An 18,276-nucleotide genomic window follows, 5' to 3' on the forward strand; every position below is an offset into this window, starting at 1 on the left:
AGTGTGTGTGTGTGTGTGTGTGTTTTGTGGCAGAGTAGTGTGAGTAGGAGAGGGTAGTGCCTGTGTTGTGGGTGTGATGCATGTGCAATGTAGGAGATGGTGTGTGTATATGGTGTGAGGAAGCAGGGTGTGTGTGTACGCATGGCTGGGAGTCTGATATGTACCATCCACAGAACTGTAGCTGTAGAAGATTAGAGGGTTGCATGGGTGTGGCTGGCAGGTGATTACGGTACAGTGTCTGGCTAAATATCTGTTGCATTTGTGTGTGTGTACACCATGCGTATGTGGTGTCTTGGTCTCTTTTCTGCCCAGAACATGCTTCCCTTTCATTGATTTATTCCTCTCTTTGTCCAACCCAGCAGATGCTGGCTGTTGTTGCACTCCTGACTGTTATGCAGAGGAGTGGTGGAGGAGGAGAACCTTTATTTCACTTTCCCAACCTGTCCAAGTGTATAGGAAGCTCCTAGATCAGTCTAGTTCTGCAGCCTAAGGCCCAAAAAGTGGGATTGTTACCGACCTCCCAGGTCCCAGAGCATTGCCTCTCCTGGCATTATGGTGCGGTCAGATTCCATGCTTTGGAATCTCAGACACAAAGAGGTTTGATGTAACCTGAGCAATAGATTTTTCTTGTAGGTTCTGTTGTTTTTCTGGTTGCAATCCTAGGGTGTCAAGGCTCCTTCCCCACTCTGAACTTTAGGGTACAGATGTGGGGGCCTGCATGAAAACTTCTAAGCTTAACTACCAGCTTAGATCTGGTCCACTGCCACCACTCCCAATGTGCTAATTCCCTTCCCTGGGTAGCCTTGGGAGACTCTTCACCAATTCCCTGGTGAATACAGATCCAAACCCCTTGGATCTTAAAACAAGGAAAAATTAACCATCCCCCCTCCTTTCTCCCACCAACTCTTGGTGGATCCAGATCCAACCCCCTTTGATTTTTCCTTATTTTTAGATCCATCAGGTATTAAGAAAAAGGCTTTTAATTAAAGAAAAGAAAGGTAAAAGAAAGCCCTCTGGGAGAGATTAGCATACCAGCTACTCTTACAGACAACAGATTCCAAACACAGAGGATGTTCCCCTGGGCAAACCCTTAGTTACACACACACACACACAAAAATACCCAAATACCCAATTTGACTATTCCTCTAATTGCACAAGACAGGTTACAAAGAAATAAACATAAACCTGTTTTTTTCCTTCACTAATACTCACTACTTAATAAGAGGCTGAATTCTGGAGCTTTCCCACTCCAGTCCAAAGTGAAACTCAACCGACAAAGGGAACTTTCCTCCTTCCCTTTGAACCATCTTGTCCTCCCATTGGTTCCTCTGGTCAGGTGTCAGCTAGGCTAGGTGAACTTCTTAACCCTTTACAGGTAAAAGGGGCATTAACCCTTATCTGTTTATGACATAGGGGAAGGGGTTGAGAGAGTTCTGAGCCTAGGTGTATTCTCAGCTCTGCTATGGGGCTGCCAGGGCACCTGAATTGACTTTAGGAAACATCACACGTCACAAAGCGTCTGTCTGTCTGTCTCCCATTCCTGTGCTGAAAACCCACATTTCTTTGACTTCCTTTAAATCCCCCCCATCCTCTTTATCCCCATACCCCCACTCTCCCCCACACTGAGGAAGATTATGTCTGTCTGTCTAATTAATCTTGTCACTCTACCTGTCTCTTTTTAGTGTTGGACTATTCAATTCAGAAGCAGCGCAGAAGCCCTGGTGGGTTGTAAAAGGTATTCACTACATCGGGAATCCACTCAGGAGCTATGCAATGAGACAGCCTCTTCAGGCTGCTCTGCAGGAAAGCGAGGGAGGAACTTATGACATCTAACCCTTTTCCTTGGCACCTAAGTCTGCCAAAAGGGAGGCAGATATTTCCCTCCCACAATAAGATGCACGCAAAGCTTGTAACCCCCTGCTTAAGCCTGTGTGTGTGTTTGTGTGTGTGTGGCTGCCCATTCCACCTGCCCTGCATCTTTGTCTCCACAGGATGCATGTTCTGCTGCTGCTTTAAACATTAATATGGCTATGTTCAGTTTTAGCCCTTGGGTGCTTTAAAATGATCCAAGCAATCAATACCGCCTTTTGAAAGGGAAGCTGCAGATGAGTGAGTCTTCAGGGTGTATTGACTATGCCCGACACCCAATCTCTGGTTCTTCCAGTCTCTCTTTTTCCATCTTCTGTTGTCTCTTCTCTCGTACACAGCAGGCCAAGGAGGTGTCGTAATAAGGGTTGGAAGCTTGCTCTGTTACTGCCCTATAAATAAACAGACTTCCCGCCATCCTTCTCTGGGGCTGACCAGGTGATGCCGTTCACCAGCACTAAGTCCACCTCATTTTTTAAAAGCTGAAATTTAAGCTCTATGTAAATTATTTGCAAATATGAAAATTAGCTCATTAAGTCTTTTGCATAATATGTTACACATGGAGCTGTGCACGTCTCAGAGTGCAGGACTGTCTGGAAAGAGTGTGCAGGCAATACAAAACAGGGTGTGGCTGCAGAATTGATAAACCAGGGCTGCTTGCTCTACCTAGTAATGTGTGGGACACAAGCACTGGGAAAACACCAATTAAATTTGCCAGTGGCAGCTTTCTAGCATGCTGTCAAGTGCAAGCTTGGAGCTATGAGTCACCAACCTCCTCTAGCAAATAGCTTTAGTTTGGTGGCTTCTACACTTATATCTGCCCTCTTTTAACTAATTGGTATCATCAGATAAAAACATTGGAAACATCAATGCATGGAGTATTGAATAAGTCAGAATCCACTATGGCAAAATGTGTGGGTGGAACGCATGCTTAGGTACAGAGGTGAAGGTGTTACAGAGAAAGATTGAGGATTAAACAGGAAGCTGCAGTCTTATCAGGTGTGCTAGCTTGGAACCTGGATTCTGATAGGAAACACATTATATCCCAGGCCCGAGTCTACCTGTAGAGCTATTTACGGCCAATCTAGGGTATTTATATCAGGAAATAGATGGTTGCACTGGGAAATGAAGCACACACAGGAAATACTTCTATAAAGGAGCTATTTCCACAGATAAATACAGCCCACTCAAGGAGTTTGTGTGTTCAAAGGAGATTTGCCCATGAGGCCAGGGGAATGTGGTTAGCAGAGATTCTGCTTTACACTGAAGAATAAGGTGTTTCTAGAAGTGATTATACCTAGAGGAATATACATGGACACAGAAGTACAGCACACCACAAGGGTGCATTGACCTAGAGAGCAGATGTCTAGGCAGGGAAATATAGCATTCCAAGAAACTTTATACCACAAGACAAATGTTTGCCCAGGTAAGTGTGGCGCAAGCCAGAAAACAGAAATGTGCATCCAGGGCCGGATTAACTTTTTGTGGGCCCGGTGTCAAACATATTTGTGGGCCCCAACGGGGCAAGGTGCAGGGGGGCGGGATGGTCAGTCTCCAGAGTGAAGGGCAGGCTGGGGACAATGAGGCGCAGCCCAGCAGGAGGGCACTGTTTACAAACCTACAGCTGCCAGACACATACTGGCCTGCCCAGCCCTGTGCTGCCAGCATGCCCCTTCCCCTTGAGGGTGGGCCCACACCACACTGGCTCCCTGCCCAACACCCCACCGTTATGCCTAGTACCCCCTCACTCAGAGACCTCCACTACAGATCTCTATGCCCAGCCCCCACCCCTCCCAGAGACCTCCGCCGCTGGCTTCCCACCACACTTGCACAGCACCCTGCACATCACACCGCTTACCCAGTGCCCCCCGCCCATAGACCTTCCTCACTATCCCACCATCACAGCTACACAGCACCCCTGAGGGGATTCTGCACCAAAAAAATTAAAAATTCTGTGACAATATTTTAAAATTCTGCAAATTTTGTCTATAAATAAATGTGGAGGCTCCACCATGGCAGTGGAGAGCACAGGCCACTGGTTGCATGGAGGTGGGAGATTACCCTGCAGCCTCCCACCCCGTCCCCCCGGGACAGGGACTCGGTAATGCGGCTGCACCTGACCATGACACAGTGCAAGGGCCAGGCCTGCCCCAGAAACACCCTGGGGCACTGCCCCCCTGTGCCAGGCACACCAGGTGTGGCTGAGCAGGCTCAGCCCGGCAGCAGGATCCAAGTGCAGAGGAACATAGCGTGGGGGGATCCAGATAGGGTAAGAGAGTTCTCTGTAGGGCAATCTGAGTGTGGGCGGCTCAGTGGGAGATCTGGATGCACAGAAGCTCATTGGGGGGTTCCAGGTGCAGGGACTATGGGACTCTGCAGGGGATCCAGGTGAACCTGTTTGGGGCTCAGCGGGGGGGGGAGGGGGTATAGGTGTAGGGGGGGAGGGGTTCATTTGGGTGGGAGTCCAGCTGCAGGTGGTTGGGGTCTGTGGGGAGGGCATCTGGGGGGACTCATCAGGGTGGTACAGATGCAGGGGAGGTGGGGCTTGTCAGGGTGAGGGTTCGATGGGCCTGCTTAAACAGGGGAGCCCCAGCTTCTGCCCAGGGGATGCCACATGCTGGGCTCCAGCTTTCCCCTGCCCCCACTTCTCTTTCCCCATCCCATGCCCCTTCCCCACCGCTCCATCTCCTCCTCATCCCACCCCCTTCCTTCCTTCCCCACTGCCTCTTTCCCCCTAGCCCTAGCCTGCCCCTGCTCTTCCCCACTATAAAAAGCAACAGAGGGTCCTGTGGCACCGTTAAGACTAACGGAAGTATTGGAGCATAAGCTTTCGTGGGTGAATGCCCACTTCATCAGACGCAAGTAATGGAAATTTCCAGAGGCAGGTATAAATCAGTATGGAGATAACGAGGTTAGTTCAATCAGGGAGGGTGAGGTGCTCTGCTAGCAGTTGAGGTGTGAACACCAAGGGAGGAGAAACTGCTTCTGTAGTTGGATAGCCATTCACAGTCTTTGTTTAATCCTGATCTGATGGTGTCAAATTTGCAAATGAACTGGAGCTCACCAATGTGAATGGCTATCCAACTACAGAAGCAGTTTCTCCTCCCTTGGTGTTCACACCTCAACTGCTAGCAGAGCACCTCACCCTCCCTGATTGAGCTAACCTCGTTATCTCCATACTGATTTATACGTGCCTCTGGAAGTTTCCATTACTTGCGTCTGATGAAGTGGGCATTCACCCACGAAAGCTTAGGCTCCAATACTTCTATTAGTCTTAAAGGTGCCACAGTACCCTCTGTTGCTTTTTACAGATTCAGACTAACACGGCTACCCCTCTGATACTTCCCTACTATAGGCACTGTGACAAAGTTCTTCCTCTATCTTGGTGGGTCCTGCGCTTATTGGCAGATTTTCTTGCCTCAGAGGTTCACCATGTGGGTTGGGGAACAGCTCAGAGACCTTCCCCTCTGGAAGAACCCACAGTCCAGGTCAATTGGGAGGTTTGGGGGGAACCCGGGCCCACCCTCTACTCCGGGTTCCAGCCCAGGGCCCTGTGGACTGCAGCTGTCTATAGTGCCTCCTCTAACAGCTGCCTGATAGCTACAACTCCCTGGGCTACTTCCCCATGGCCTCCTCCAAACACCTTCCTTATTCTCACCATAGAACCTTCCTCCTGGTGTCTGATAATGCTTGTGCTCCTCAGTCCTCCAGCAGCACACCCTCTCACTCTCAGCTCCTCACCTCACACCACAAACTGAAGTGAGCTCCTTTTAAAACCCAGGTGCCCTGATTAGCCTGCCTTAATTGATTCTAGCAGCTTCTTCTTAATTGGCTCCAGGTGTCCTAATTAGCCTGCCTGCCTTAACTGGTTCTAGCAGGTTCCTGATTATTCTAGTGCAGCCCCTTCTCTGGTCACTCAGGGAACAGAAAACTACTCATCCAGTGACCAGTATATTTGCCCTCTACCAGACTCCTCTACCCCACTGGTCTGGGTCTGTCACATATCCCTCCCCCCTGCTCAACACCAAGGGGTTGGGCAGGTTGGGACACCAGATAGTGCACACGTGACAAGCCATCGGCGTTGCCATGACGGCTCCTTCCTCTGTGTTGCACATGGAACTGGAAAGGTTGGAGGGATAAGAACCATCTGGTCACCCTTGTGTTCTTCTCCTTGTTCTGCTGCATCCATTGAAGAAGGGCATGGTCGGTCACGAGGACAAATCTGTGCCCGAGCAGGTAGTAGCGCAATGTTTCCATGGCCCATTTTACAGTGAGGCATTCTCTCTCCACCACTGCATATTTTTGTTCCCTTGGAAGGCATTTCCGACTGAGGTATAGAATTGGGTGTTCCTACTCCCCGACCATCTGTGATAGAACGGCCCCCAACCCTACTTCTGATGCATCCGTCTGTATAGCCCCTGATTTCACCAAGGAATTTAAATAAATTCCTTGGTGAAATCAGGGGCTATCAGTACAGGGTTATTGCAGAGGGCAGTCTGTAGGTCTGTGAATGCTTCCTCTGCTGCATCAGACCATCTCACCAGATCAGGTCCACAGGCTTTCACTAGGTCTGTCAGGGGGCTTGCCCTTGTGGCAAAGTGGGGGATAAATCCACGGTAATACCCCACCACACCTAGGAACGCCTGGACTTGTTTCTTGCAACTTGGTCGGGGCCAATTTTGGATGGCCTCTAACTTGTTCACTTGGGGTTTTACCAAACCTTTTCCCACAATTTAGCCAAGATATTTGGCCTCTGTAAACCCTACAGCGCACTTGGCAGGGTTTGCTGTAAGGCCAGCTCGCCTGAAGGTATCGAGGACTGCCTCCACCTTCTCCAGGTGGGTTTCCCAGTCTGGGGTATGAATGACTACATCGTCCAAGTAGGCAGCAGCATAATGTTATACGGGCGTAATAGCTTGTCCATGAGGCGCTGGAAGGTAGCTGGGGCCCCATGTAGTCCAAAAGGGAGGACAGTATATTGAAAAAGACCCTCTGGTGTAGAGAACGCAGTCTTTTCCTTTGTGTCTTCTGCAAGGGGAATCTGCTAGTATCCCTTTGTCAAGTCTAGGTAGTCAAGTACCGGGAATAACCCAGACGGTCCACTAGCTCATCTATGCGAGGTATGGGGTACGCGTCGAACTGGAATACTTCGTTTAGTCGCCGGAAGTCGTTGCAAAATCTTGTGGTGCCATCAGGTTTGGGCACCAGCACGATTGGGCTGGACCACTTCGTTTTCTTCGATGATCCCCAACTCCAGCATTTTTTTTTACTTCTGCTTTTATTTCCTCCCTTTTTGCCCTTGGCACCCGAGAGGGCCTCATTCTTACTCTGGCCCCAAGGTTCGTGACGATGTGGAGATATGTCTCGGTTGTTCGATCCGGTTTTGTCGAGAACACATCTTGGTTCCAGAAGATCATCTCAGACACCTCATTTTTCTGGTCTGGTGTTAAATCGGGAGACACTCTCACCTGTTTAGAAGGCTTGTTTTCCTGGGTTAGGTCTTTTTGGACCATTGTGCATGACTCTTGTGCATGCCAGGGTTTCAGAAGGTTAACGTGATAAATCTGTTCTTGTTTTCTGCGTCCTGGCTGCCACACCTTGTAGGTTACTTCCCCCACGGGTTCAATCACCTCATAGGGCCCCTGCCATTGGGCCAGAAGCTTGCTTTCTGCTGTGGGTACCAACACCATAACCCGATCCCCTGGTTGGAACTGTTGCACTTTTGCCTGGCGATTGTAATGGGTTCGCTGGGCCTCCTGTGCCTTCTCCAAATGTTCCCGTACAATAGGGGTAACCCGGGCTATCCGGTCTCGCATCTGCATTACATGCTCTATTATATTTCTCCCCTCATTGGGTTCCTCTTCCCAGATCTCTTTGGCAATATCTAGTATGCCACGGGGGTGACGCCCGTATAATAACTCGAAGGCAGAAAACCCAGTTGAGGCCTGAGGTACCTCCCGGATAGCGAACATAAGGTAGGGTAGTAGGATGTCTCAATCCTTCCCGTCCTGACTTACCACCTTCCTTATCATAGCCTTGAGGGTTCGGTTAAACCTTTCTACCAACCCATCAGTCTGCGGATGGTAGACCGAAGTTCTCAGGGTATGTATATGGAGCAACGTACAGAGGTCCTTCATTAGCTTCGACATAAATGGGGTTCCTTGGTCGGTTAATATCTCCTTCGGTAGCCCCATTTGGGCAAAGATCCCCACCAGCTCTTTGGCTATAGTTTTAGAGGCCATGTTCCGCAGTGGGACGGCTTCTGGGTAGCGAGTAGCATAGTCCAAAACAACAAGTATATATTGGTGGCCCTGAGCTGTCTTCTCCAGGGGTCCCACTAGCTCCATGGCTATTCGCTCGAAGGGGACCTCTATGATAGGAAGGGGTACTAAAGGTGCCCTCAAGTAGGGACGGGGACTGTGCAGCTGACACTGCGGGCAGGAGGCACAGTACCTCCGCACTTCTTCATGTACTCCGGGCCAGAAGAACTGTCGTAGGACTTGTGCCAGGGTCTTCTCTACCCCCAAATGTCCCCCAAAAAGATGACTATGAGCAAGACTTAATACAGCGTTCTGGTGTTTTTGAGGTACTAGGATCTGCTATACCTTCTGCCCCTGTACTGGTGCAACCCGGTATAAGAGATCCTTCTTCATTATGAAGTAGGGTCCTGGTCCCCGGGTTTTCCCTTCCACAGGGACCCCATCTATTTCAGTCACCTCCTTCCTAATGTTGTCATACCTTGGGTCTTCTGCCTGGTCCCATCCAAAATTTCCTCTCCCAGGGCTAATCTGCCCAAGATCTAGGGGCCCAGTCTCTGTTGTCTCTACTGGTTCAGAAGCATTAGGGTGGGGGTCAGACTCAGGTGCTTCTCCCTCCTGCGTGGCCTCCTTTTCAGCTGTGCGGGTCCGCCTACCTACAAGAGTGACCCTCTGGCTTTGGATCAGTATTCGGGTTCCCAAGGCTTTAGCTGCCCTTCTTTCCCTTTTTGTCTTTCTATCCTGTCTGGGAGTGGAGAACAAATCTGGGGATATTTCAGAGAAGATTGGGGGTTGACAGTCTGCTGTGGATGCCTCACCAATTTTAGGGTCCCCATCTTTCTCCAATCCCCCTACTGAGAATAAGTTTCCAAACCCTGGGAAGTCCCTCCGTATGAGCACCGGGTATGGGAGTTTAGGGACTACACCTGCTGCTACCTCAGTAGTGTTCCCTTGGATCTCGATTTTTACTGGGATGGTGGGGTAGTAACTAACTGTCCCATGGACACATGTTATTCCCGTACGTTTAGCCTGCAACAGCTGACTAGGCTTCACGAGCTTCACTGAGATAAGCATGATAGCACTCCCCGAATCAACCAGTGCCATGATCCCTACCCCATTTAGTTTCACTGGTCTGGTACACATATGTGGGGTTAGTGAGACCCCCCACAAGGTGGATTAGGGAGCATGGATCTGCCCAGTTCCCCAGGTTACACTGCATAGGCTCCTCAGCATTGGGACACTATGCAGCTATGTGTCCCCACTCCCCGCAGGCAGAACATCTGTATGGAGCCCTAGTCATTCCCCGGTCTCTTGGTTTGGGCAGTCTAACATCACAATCCTCTTCTCCCTGAGTGCTCCGACTCTTTGTGGCCTCTGATGGGCCTTCAACCTCTCTTTTTCTACCTGGGTCCTCCTGGTGGTCCAATCACCCGAACTTTAGGGCTTGGTGCTGCTAGTTTAACCCGGGGTGCCTCTTCCTTAACTGGTCGGGTCAGCTCCCTAGCTGTCCTTCGCCTCTCTACCAGGGCGACAACCTCATCATAGGTGGAGGGTTCGTTCTGGCTTACCCAGGCACGAAGGTCTGGTGGTAGTCCCCTCATATATCGGTCGATGACCAGAACTGCTAGTATCTCTTCCGGACTCCGGGACTCTGTTTGCAACCACTTTTGTGCGAGATGGATGAGGTCATACAATTCGGACCGCGGGGTTTTATCTTCCTGGTACCACCAACCGTGATACTGCTGGGCCCGCACTGCTGTCGTTACCCCAGATCTGGCCAGTGACTGAGAAGCTTTGCTTCTCAGTCACTTTTGAAAGGGAGCAAAGAAATCTGCAGGGGATCTGTTTTCATTCCTTTCAGCTGGGGTAGTCTGCCGCAGCCTCTGCAGGCAGATCATGGTAGGCCTTCTGGACCTCCCCACACAGGAATGGGGCAGGGATGCCAGACCACTGATCTCGAGGCGAGGCCTCCTGTAGGGCTCTCCTTTCAAAGGCCAGAAGGTATGCCTCTACATCATCCTCCCGTGTCATTTTCTGCAGCCAATGGCTGACCCGTATGAGCCGCGTCCCATCATGGCTGCGATTCAGCTCTGTAAGGGACTTTATCTGGTTTACCAGTTCCTGCAACATAGCTCGGTCTTGAGCAGCCTGGTCCATCAGCAGTCAATTAGTCTCTTGCTGTAGCCGCACTGCCTCCTGTTGGGCTGCCATAGTTTGTATCAGTGCCCGCACTATGTCATCCATTGTGGTGAAAAAAAATAAACCCTCTCCCCTTTTTTTTTTAAATCACCCTCCTTCTTCCGCCGCGCTGTGCACCTCAAGATCCCACACCTGACACCAGTGTGACAAAGTTCTTCCTCTATCTTGGTGGGTCCTGCGCTTATTGGCGGATTTTCTTGCCTAGGAGATTCACCATGTGGGTTGGGGAACAGCTCAGAGACCTTCCCCTCTGGAAGAACCCACAGTCCACGTCAATTGGGAGGTTTGGGGGGAACCCAGGCCCACCCTCTACTCCAGGTTCCAGCCCAGGGCCCTGTGGACTGCAGCTGTCTATAGTGCCTCCTGTAACAGCTGCCTGACAGCTACAACTCCCTGGGCTACTTCCCCATGGCCTCCTCCAAACACCTTCCAAACACATGCAGGGGCATGTGACTCTGTGTGCCCCCACGCCTCACCTCTGTTTGGGGGCACTGCCCCCCAAACTAAGCCCCTGGGCGTTCTCAGCTGCCACCCCCGTCCCTTTGCTTCTCAGTCACTTTTGAAAGGGAGCAAAGAAATCTGCAGGGGATCTGTTTTCATTCCTCCAGTAGTACCCCTCACAGAACCTCCCACTGCCCAGTGCCCCCCCCCACAGACCCTCCAGAGACCCCTCCCTCACACCCTTCCTGCCACATTCAGCGGCCTGCTGGAAGTGACTATGTCCATGCATGGGCTAAGCCTGCAGCCCTGGATCCCTCTGGCCCCGCGGAAGTGGCACAACCAGCCAGGACAAAGCAGGAGCCTGGCCTGCCCTGGCCAGGCTCCCTCAGGACCCATATGCCTGGAGGGGCCCACCCAGCCCACCACTCATGCCCTAGGGGTTAGGCAGGAGAGAGGGGGTTGAAGAGGAGTGAGCAGTGGGTGGGGCCTCAGCCAGGCAGAACCCAGGCAGAGCGGGTTGGAGAGGTGGGGCCACAGTCCGGGCACTGGGGCCCCTTCTGAGTGTGGGCCCGGCACCATGGAGCCACTGGCACCATGGTAAACCTGGTACTGTGTGCATCAGGTTTGCAGCATCCCTAAAAGGGTACATGTTTTCACATAGAGAAATACTGCATTAGGAAACACAGCAGGTTAATTGTACTGTCTGAGAGCGAAAGGTGCATTTAAAGTCAGTCAGCCAGAGTCTGCGCTTGGTGATCCTCATGCTGAAGTCACTGGGGTTGCATGGATGCAACTGAGAGCAGAATTTGACCTAGTGTTCTGTATTCAGAACTAAAAACAATCCCTTTGGGGTACTGATGGTTTTATTTTTCACTAAACCCAAGAACTAAAAGCCATAAAATATACACTAGTGAATACATTTTTCTTAGACACATTTTCTTCACTCCCCTCCTTGCCCGCTCTGGGAGGAATCTGTGAAGAAAGCCCCCAAAGGATCTCATCTCCTTTCCATTCCAATGATGTGAATTCATTTTCTAACTACCAAATTCCTCTCACTCACCCCTTAGAGAAACTTTCCATGCTGGCATCTTGGATGAATGACAATTCTCCTTCCTCGCTCTTTGGAGGGCATGAACTTGTTGCATCTTCTCACTTGGTTATGGCAAGGGGCAAGCATGGATGCTCTGGTTTTATCTGCAGTGCATTAAAAATAATAACCTTCCCCCTCCCCCCAGTGCCCACCAATCAATATGGAAATATTTTGTTTGAACATCACCCAGATAACTTTCTGAAGGCATGGGGCTGGGGGTGGATGGGAAGCAGCAGCTGAGGCTATTTGGCTTAGGATATAGTTCTTAAATATTTCATTATTATGTTTAAAACAAGAGCTGTTGCTGGGGAATTAGGTGGGTGGTTGGGGGAGAGTCCATGCTGGAGGATGATGGAGGCAGGTACGTGCGATTCTGCACTGAAAACTCACTGTCAAGGGAAACTGTGTGGAATTGGATTTTGTATAAAACAAGGTTTGGCAAAGCTTAAGGTCAATAGGAACGTTGTTAGCTGGGGAGCGAAACTGACTAAACAAAAAGTGGACCTGACTGGTTTGTTTTCATTGTTCTCGTCCATACCAAGCCATAGCGTGCGTCAAGCCAGCTTGTGAAGAATGTACAGTGCTCTACCCTGTCATATGCTATCTCGCTGTGGAGACAAGCTCACTGTTTGCGATGGGAGAAATGCAAAGTGTGAACCATCTGCGTGAAAGCAAGTTAGTTTTTAAAAAATTCTTCAACTTTGAATAATCTAGGGCCTGACCCAAAGCCCCCTAGAGCCAATGGAAAGGTGCCCATTGACTTCAGTGGGCTTTGGATCTGCTCCTAGGACAGGGTTCTCAAAGGTACATAGTGTGGGCCACAAAGAAATGGAGAGGTGATCTCAAGGACACCTCCCTACTCATTTGTGATCACATGAACCCACCTGTCCTCCCACGACACTGATCCCATTACAGGCCAGTGGCAACTGCAGCGATTGCTTTAATGGAAAAGTAATATCAGGAGAGCCTTTCATGCACCTCAGCGTATCTGCAGGGGGCCTGTGAGCAGGTCAGGATGGTTGAGCGGCTTAAGGTGCTGTATTAAGGTTGCTGTCTCCCATGGAGATGTGTGTTTGTATCCCGCTCCTGACAGGCAGTGCTCCTTAGGTCAGACTAGATCCACCAGTTCCTTCTGGTGCTAAAATCCCTGACTTGTTAGCTTTAGTATAATGATGTTGGTGCCTGGACTGCTCAGATGAGGTATGTGCTAGGCCCTGTGTGGTCACATTGTGAGAGCCAGCCCCTGGCATGAAGAGCTTATATTCTAAATACACAAGGTAGATTAATGGTTGGTGGGGGAGGACCACAGAGACCCATAGAGGGAAAATGACTTGCTCGGGGTCACTAGGCAGGGCAGGGTCTGAGCTGGGTCTGAACCCAATGTCTGCTGCATGAATGTACATAGGGAGCAGGAGGTGGCATCTGTGTGACCTCTCCAAATGTCCCCTACCCCCCTCTCAGATGCTCTACTCCCTGCATTTTCCCTCTTGCTTGTCTTGTTTCCTGGTGCTTTCATCTCTGGGCTGCTGGCACAAGTACCTTTGAAAGGCAGCAGTGGTGTGTTCATCCCCTCTGTGTTAGGGCAACCCTTCCCTGGGAGAGTGCTAGTGAGTGGCATCTCCTGCAGGCCTGCCCTGCCTCTGCCCAGCAAGGAGCTGCTCCCATGCACAGGGGGGGCTGCCTTATGAGGCACATGATGGTATTTCCATTCCGCAGCGCTCCTAACTGCTGGGTGGTTCTGCCGCAATGCCCTTTGAAAGGCACACCTGCACTCCGGCTGTGCACGCCATGCCCGGGCGCCCCCAAGGATCCTGCTCCTAGGGAAGACATTTTTGCATTGATCATTGAGTAGCTTCTTCGGCCACATCACGAGCTGGTGTAAACTGCCAGAGCTCCCTTGCTGTCCTCAGAGCAATGTCGAGTGATCACAGCTGAGGATCTGGCCCTGTGTGTGTAGGAGGCTAGGAGGGCAAGATGGAACATCCTTCAGTCCTTTTCTAAGCAAACGCGCTGATGGGACAGGGAGTGCTGCATGGGAGCCCTAGAGCATCCAGAGTCTTTCCATTGGTCCTCAACCTAGGGCAAGAACAGAACTCGAGGTAGGAGGACTGTCATCCTGAAAACCCATGGACAGGGAAAACAAGTGATGCGTTGTGAGACTCTGTGCTAGCAAATGGAAGTCTGGCTAGCTTGGTGCGGTGTACTTTGTACGCTAGCCTGTATGTCTCCGTCTTCTCCGGTTTGCCATGCATGGATTTGGGGGTCGGGCCCAACCCCCTTTTCCCTATGGGAAGTGGAATAAAACACCCCAGACCAGCCTGGTCGCCTCCTCTCCCCACTTTGCACCAGAAGCTTGTCGTCTTCTTACACACTTGTGAGCTTGTCCAGGCTCCATGGGGGAATGCTGTCGCTCATGGTAATTGCAGCCCGTGGCTACGTCTGCCATGCAATTATCTATATATATATATTTCACAGTGCAAATTGTTTAGTATGATTATTAGAGGGAATTGTTTGCTGGAGTGGCTGGGATGAGAACTGATTGTTATGTTTTCGGTGCTTGAGCCCATGGGTTGGGAAGGAGGGAGAAAAATAAAATATTTATATTGTAAGAGGCTGGGAGCTTTATGGAGCTGAACCCTTGGGTAGCTTCCCAGCCCTCCACATGTACTTTTGTATATTGCACGCTCTGCTGGGATTTTTACTTGTTTATTTGCTTTTAATGAAAAGGGAGGAAGGGGATAGCTTTGTGGTTGGGACATAGGAGACAGGGGCTTTAGTCTTGCCTCTTGTGCGGGCTCACTCTGTGACTGTGAGCAAGTCACTTACCCCCCTGAAATATAGGGAGAGTTATACTTTCCTATCTCTGGAGGGTGGGGCATGTGTGGCTTAATTCATTCATGTTTGTGATAGGCTTCCAGAGGCTGGTTGGTCTTGGGGTCAAGGCACTCCCCTTTGGGACAATGCAGATCACAAAGCTCATGACGCAGTGTGCGAGAGCTGGGGACAGAGCATCCTCTGCTGAGGGATCTGGCTATGGAACAATCTGCCAGAGGAGACCAGATGAATCTGGAGTCTGGCTGTCTTTAGGAAATGCTACAAAATCTTCCTCTGTGCAATAGCCTTTTCACCATGCGAATGACACAACACTGACCCCCTTCTACTCTGAACCCCCACACTGACTCCCCTACTACCCAATAGACTCCCAGACTGGCACCCCCTTCTACCTCTAAACCCCAGCACTGGCACTGCCTTCTACCCAATAAACGGCATCACTGACACTCTCTTCTACTCCAAATCCCAATCACACAAACCCTATCCTGAGCAAAGTTTTCACTTGGAAAAGTGAGTCATTCCAAAGACTCCATTCAATCCACTTGGGATTTCACTGTTGCGATCAATTTGATGTGGAAGATGCTCAGCTTCTCCAGCAATGGGTGTCAGGAGAATACTCCAATAAAGATAAGACAGACCAGGACTTACAAGATCTGGGTTCAAGTCCTGGCTCTGCTTTGGGTAAATCACCTTATCTCTTTGTGTCTCTGTTCCCCAGCCGTGAAATGGGGATAATCATTTCTTCTTCCACCCTGTATTTGCCTATTTTGATCAGTGGTTCTAAACCTATTTACCAATGTGGGCCACATATACAGCTCTCTGTGTTATGTGGGTCGCATCCACACAATATATATCCTACCAGTGGGGTCCTGAGGCTGTCACATGGACCGCAGCTGTGTGATGATTGGGCCGCAAGCGGGCTGTGGGTTGAGAATCACTGATTTAGATTGTAAGCTTGTCGGGGCAGGGAGTGTATCTTAATATGTTTTTGTACAGCGCCTGGCACTCTGGGACTGCTAAGTGGTGATGGAGGATGCTACAGGGCTGCAGGTCAGGCCTGAGCAGCATTAGCAGAGCTGTGTGAGGAGTCCAGGACTGTGGTTGCAGGGGGCTGACCACATTTTTTTAATAGGGGAAAGTAGTATAACAAGAATATTCCTTCCCAGCAAAGTTTCATTGCTTTCACTGGGAGATTTGCCTGGCCAAGGAGTGACTAAAAAGCAAGGCCCTGGTCCTGCAAACACTGACGTGTGTGTAACTTTACTCAGGTGCGTAGTCCCATTGCAGTCAATGGGGCCACTCCTCGGCGTGCATTCAGACTTGGGGCCCCAAGAAAGACTTCAGGATCTGTCCCACTCCTTTGATTTACACTCCCACTGGCCCTCCTGGGCCTGGAGCAGGGCCAGTGGTTCTGGGAGAAGAGCTGTGCTCAGACTCTGCCCAGCTCCAGTGCTGGGAATCCCACTGGGAAGCCTGGTCTTGGGGGTGGGTCGCTGGTGCCAGGCAGCAGCACTAGAATTGCTTTGAAGTAGCGTGGGAAGAGAGGCTCAGCTCTGAGCTCCAGAGCCTTGGTGCTTCCATGCTGGCTCAGGGGATGTGTTCAGAAGGATTGTTTCCCTGGCTGGGTGGAGGGAGGGGGTGTTGCGGAGTGTGGGGGAGTCAGGGCCCTGCACCCCTCTTCCTGAGATTCACTGCGACTCTCAACCAGCCAGTAAAGCAGAAGGTTTATTCAAGGACAGGAACACAGTCTCAAGCAGAGCGTGTAGGTATGACCAGACCCCCTCAATTAGGTCCCTCTGGGAGGTTCAGGGAGCTTAGACCCCAGCTTGGGGTTCCCTGTGTTGCACCACCCAGCCCAACCTGAAACTAAACCCAAAACTCCTCCTGCTGCTCCTCCCTTCCTGCTCCCCCCAGCTCCTCCTCTCCTTTGTTCGGTCTCCCGGGCAGAAGGTGTTAATTCTCCCCACCCCCATTCCTGGCTCAGGTTACAGCTCAGGTAGCTTCCTTCAAGGGAAGTCCCACATCCCCACTGCAATCCCCCTGCAACATTCCCAGGTCAAATCTGCCCTGCTCCGTCACATCGGGTTACCGCAGCTGGCTGGCACCTCGGCTGGAAATGGAGCGTCTTTAATCAATTTACAGGGAGAACAGACAAATGCGGGGGGGGGGGGGGGGGTTATTTGCTCTGTTGCTTTTCTCAGACCTGGCCTTGTACAATTTGTTCAGCATCATTCGCCACCCGACAAAACAAGGAGAGAGCAGGACTCCTTGGGGAGCAGAGTGCTGAGCTCCCCGAGCCGAGCTGCGTGCGGCATGGCACTTGAAGGCTGTGTGTGTGCCTCTGAAGAATGGCTTGAAATTCTTCCTCCTTCAGATGTAATCTCCTATATCTCCAGAAGCTGCTGTTTTACCTCTGCCAGTGTTTCGTTACCACTAAGCAATGTGGCAGAGTTGTAGGAGAGAGATCTTTACTGAGCAGGTTGAGAAGCCAGGGTTACATACTGAGAGGCCTGTTTGTGTGAGCAGCCAGGCCACCAGCTTGCAGGCCTGAGCCCCTGGCATCACAGCAAACTACCTCCCTCCTGAAACCTGATCCTTTCTCCAGCCATTTCTCTTTCCTGTAAATCAGGCGCTGACTTTGCTTCTGTTGCTTCCCTTCCTCTGAGCTCTCCAGCTTCTTACAATCCTTTCTTCACTGCCAGAATTCTGTATTTTGTTGTGCCCCCGGCAAAGAGCCGACAGGGACTTCCTATCTGCATAACTTCTATGTTAGGTGAAATGCAAGAACAAATGTGAAGTCTCCACGAAGCAGCATGGTATGTATGAGTTTCTTTGCAAAAACAGCAGCTACTGCCCTAATGTCATGACAAGCGAATAGCTCAGAATATATAGTGCAGTATGTAGAAAATAGCTAGATCCATCACATTTTTTCACCCTTGGTTTTTCCTCCAAAAGCAGCAACAGCCAAAACTGGGTAAAGAAGGGAGGGAGAGTTTCATTCTGTTTCCCAGGTTTGCAGGGGTAGCTTGGGCATGGAGAATACCTTGTAGCAGGCAGAGCATTGGAGCAGGGGACTGGGAGTGCTGGCTTCTGTTCATGCCTCTGCAATTCACTCGTTACTGGCCAGGTCACTTCACCTCCAAGCCTTAATTCCCCCTTCTGTATACTGTGTAGAATTGGATAGCACTTCCTGTTTGTGCAGTAATAGGGTTACCATCCATCCAGGTTTCTCCTGACATGTCCAGCATTTTTAGCTTTAAATGGCTGTCTGGGGGGAATTTCTAATAAGGTAGAAATGTCTGGGATTTCCCCCTTCCCCTCATGCAGAGTGCGGCGCGGCTGATTGGACGGCTGTGCCTGATTGAAAGCCGCTCGCAGCCACTGGGGCCTCTAGCAGCCAGAGTCCCTCACCCTCCCCCACTCCCTCCTCCCCCGCAGAGCAGCGCCTTATTTGTTTGGCTGCACGTGGAGCCTGCAGCTCTCCCTCAGCCGGGGGCGGGCAGGCAAGGGACAGGGAATGGGGGGTTAGATTGGTCGGGGGTTCGGGGGGCTGTCAGGATAAGGGGGTGTAGAGGGCTGTTGGGGCAGGCA

At 50.8% G+C, this 18,276-nt stretch overlaps 1 long non-coding RNA gene across 1 annotated transcript in view; it reads left to right on the forward strand.

Moving 5' to 3' along the window:
* The first annotated feature begins 17,447 nt into the window (after positions 1 to 17,447).
* The window catches only part of LOC117883437, a 24,358-nt gene continuing 23,529 nt past the window's right edge, over positions 17,448 to 18,276 (forward strand). The window contains exon 1 of the long non-coding RNA XR_004647264.1: positions 17,448 to 17,501. This is a non-coding gene — a long non-coding RNA (uncharacterized LOC117883437). The remainder of the gene's footprint in view (positions 17,502 to 18,276) is intronic.

The sequence above is a fragment of the Trachemys scripta genome, chromosome 9 (assembly GCF_013100865.1).
Source record: "Trachemys scripta elegans isolate TJP31775 chromosome 9, CAS_Tse_1.0, whole genome shotgun sequence".
Lineage (NCBI taxonomy): Eukaryota > Metazoa > Chordata > Testudines > Emydidae > Trachemys > Trachemys scripta.